Here is a 3,678-nt window from a genome sequence, read left to right as displayed (position 1 = left end):
AAAAGGGGGGTAATCAGAAGGGGGAATGAAACATGAGAGACTATGGACTATGAGAAGCAAACTGAAGGCTTTAGAGGAGAGGGGGGTGGGTGAATGGGATAGTCTGGTGATGGGTAGTAAGGAGGGAACGTATTGCATGGTGCACTGGGTGTTATATGCAACTAATGAAGCATCGAACTTTACATTGCAAACCGGGAATGTACTCTATGATGATTAACATAATATAATAAAAAAAATCATTAAAATAAAAAAAAAGAAAAATCTCCAGTCAAGAACCTAACTTTCCAGTATAGGAAGAGTAATTAAAAAGAGCAAACTAGGGGCGCCTGGGTAGCGCAGTCATTAGGCGTCTGTCCTCGGCTCAGGGCATGATCCTGGAGATCGGGGATCGAGTCCCACATCGGGCTCCGCCGCTGGGAGCTTGCTTCTTCCTCTCCCACTCCCCCTGCTTGTGTTCCCTCTCTCGCTGGCTGACTATCTCTGTCAAATAAATAAATAAAAAATCTTAAAAACATAAAAAGAGCAAACTAAAGTTAAAACAAGCATAAGGGGAGAAAACAAGCATAAGGAAGGAAATAACAGAGTAAACATAAATGAAATAGTATAAAATGAGAGATGAGCAAACAAAACCAAAAGTTGGTTCTTTGTAAAAATCAACAAAAATGGCAAACCTTTCACTAGACTGACCCAGAAGGGAGAGAGAGAACATTAAAATGATTAAATTATGGAATGGGAGCATTACTACCCACCTTACAAAAATAAAAGGGATTATAAGGGAATGCTATGAACAGGCAGCAAAGTAGGTCACCTATAGGAAATGGACGTTTCTAAGAAGACACAAACTACCAAACCTGACTCAAGTCGAAACAGATAATCTGAGCAGACCTGTACCAAGCGAAAAGATCAAGTGAGCAATAAAAAGAGTATAACCCAGGCCTGGAGCTCCCCGGCCAGCGGCCTCACCTGACCCTAAGCACCATGGCTGCGGTGGTGGCGGTGGTGGCTGGGATGGCCTCTCATGGGCCCCAGGCGCTAGGCCGGCCTCCCACAGGGGGTGGCGCCAAGGGGCAGCTGGGCCACGGCGCACCTGGAGGGCCCGTAGGTGTTGGAGTACCTGAGGAATACGCGCTGGGTGACCAGCTGGTGCAACTCCTTGCAGGCCTCAGTTGACGTGAGCACCTGCCCTTGAGCTTCATCTCGCGGGGCACCTCGAGATCTTCACGCCCTCCCTCCCCCCACCCCCGCTCGGCAGCGGCAATGGCAGCGGCAGCGGCGGATGCGGCCATGGCTGGTTGCCCCAGAGCGTTCCAGGACAGCCCAGGCCCAATGCCAGCAGCAACTTCTACCTGCGCTACCCCAGTGAGAATGGATGTTTGCTCTGTTGGTGGATGCTGTGTTCCAGAGGTGCAGGACACCAACAGACAATGGTCGTGCATGTGCACCTCCAGCTTCCCGAGCACAAATCTCAGGATCCCATTCACTGCCCCGTCCAGTGAGAAGACAGAGAAGTAGGAGGCTCCTGGGTCCTGGGTGAAGCCTGTGCAGGCCCACATCTCAGCCCTGACCATCCACATTCCAAATGCCATGGCCCCCTTTCTTGGTGGCCATGGCCACCCAGTGCTGCCAACTCCTGCCCATCCAGCCCCCAGGGAGCAGGGTGATGCCAGCTGACCTCAAGTGAATGGCCGACAACTGGCAGCCAGAAAATGAAAAGGAAGCTTCTGGTGGAGACAGCCCCAAGATGGATTCAAAGCCACCTTATTCCTATGCAGAATTCATAGGACAGAAAACTACGATGGCTCATGAGAAGCAACTTACCCTAAATGGTATTTATACTCACATCACTAAAAACTGTCCATACTACAAGACCATGGACAAGAGCTGGCCAAATCCAATTCACCACAATCTCTCTCTGAATCCTTATTTCATCATAGTACCACGTTCCCAGGAAGAACCAGGCAAAAGGGCTCATTCCGAGGACAGATCCTGCCTCTGAAAGCAAATTCATAGAGCAGGCTTTTAGGAAAAGACGGTCCATGGGCATGCCTTGCTTTAGAAACCCTCAGGACCCCTCTTCTCCAGAAGTGGCCCAGCCTCTCCCAATCACGCTGGAGTGCTGTCTGCACTCGCCAGTGGTGCCCAGACCCCCAAGAGCCTGTCAAGGGAAGTTTTACCAGACCCCCTGGAGCCTGAGCCCAGTGCCTCACAGCCCAAACTGGCCATCATCCAGGAGGCATGGCTTGCCCAGGGTGCACCAGGCTCTCCTCTTTCTCATCAGCCCATTTTAATGGCCTGGCAGTGGCAGCTGCCACCAACGATCGATCAATCCCATCACCTACATGGTCGCTGCTCCCGTGACCATCTCGACCTCCCAGCAGCCTGTAGTGCAGATGGCGCATGTCACCCACGAGATCCCCACAGTGCCTGTCACCAGCATGGCAGGCCTGGCCCCAGGAAGCACTTACCATGTCGCCGTCCAGGCTCTGGTCACTCAGGCGGCCGTGCTGGCCCCTCCTAAGGCAGAGCCGCAAGACAATGGAGATCACAAAGAAGTAAAAGTGAACGTGGAACTTATTCCTGCCATTACCCATGCCACAGTGGGCGCTGCCGACCGGATCATTCAGGAGCCACAGACCACCCCTGTCCACATGGCCACCACAGTGCAGCAGGCACCTCTAGGTCAGCACCAGCAACCAACAAAAATGGTCCCCCGAAATGGGACTCGCCTGATGACAATCCCTGCCGCTGGCCATAACCAGGTGAACGATGTGGCGAGTCCTCTGGACATGATGGCAACAAGTGCATCGGTGTCGACCTCCCTGCCCACAAAGCGCCAGAATGGTGACAAGATGGAACAGCAGGAGCTGAAGCAGGTCCAGAAGGAAGAAGGCGGTGACAACATCTTCATCACCTTGTGTGCGCAGGCGGCAGGGAGAATGGTGTCCAAAACCAGCGACTGGGACAGCTTTTCTTACTTTAATATTCAACTCCGTGATGCCATAAGGAGACACCACCTCCCACCGNCGTGGTGCCAAAAGGAGACACCACCTCCCACCGACACTCGGAGCACGTGGTCTCGGTGGGTAGAGGGTCCTGCCGTTGGACTTCACCTCAGCACTGAAAACACACAACTGAGGTGGCCTCAAAACTCCTAAAAGACAGAAGTCACACCTGAACAAAACCTCAGACAACAAAACCTCGTTCGGCAGTGTCTCCCCATCCCCAGCTCAGCTTGTCACTCCACAGCAAGATGCTGGAACAGCCAGGGACACTCCCCACCACCCTCCCAGGACTCTTGGGACTGGCATGGGTAGCTGAGACAGTAGTTCGTGGGTCACACGTGCAATTAGAATCTTTTGAGGTATACTTTCTTTACAAAATAACGGGGTCTTTGACATTTCAGATCGCTCCANGGCAGTGTCTCCCCATCCCCAGCTCAGCTTGTCACTCCACAGCAAGATGCTAGGACAGCCAGGGACAATCCCCACCACCCTCCCAGGACCCTTGGGGCTGGCACGGGTAGCTGAGACAGTAGTTCATGGTTCACACATGCAATTAGAATATTTTGAGGTGTACTTTCTTTACAAAATAATGGGGTCTTTGACATTTCAGATCGCTCCATTTCTACCCTGGAGATTTTGGAATCACACAGGACCTTCCCTATTGATTTCATTTGGG

At 52.2% G+C, this 3,678-nt stretch overlaps 1 pseudogene; it reads left to right on the top strand.

Moving 5' to 3' along the window:
* Window positions 1–978: 978 nt before the first annotated feature.
* LOC117800210 lies at window positions 979–3,079 on the top strand (annotated as a pseudogene).
* The last annotated feature ends 599 nt before the right edge of the window (window positions 3,080–3,678 follow it).

This window comes from Ailuropoda melanoleuca, unplaced genomic scaffold, assembly GCF_002007445.2.
Source record: "Ailuropoda melanoleuca isolate Jingjing unplaced genomic scaffold, ASM200744v2 unplaced-scaffold6617, whole genome shotgun sequence".
NCBI lineage: Eukaryota > Metazoa > Chordata > Mammalia > Carnivora > Ursidae > Ailuropoda > Ailuropoda melanoleuca.
The sequence above is the reverse complement of the archived record's forward strand: the minus strand, read 5'-3'. Positions and strand labels throughout refer to the sequence as shown.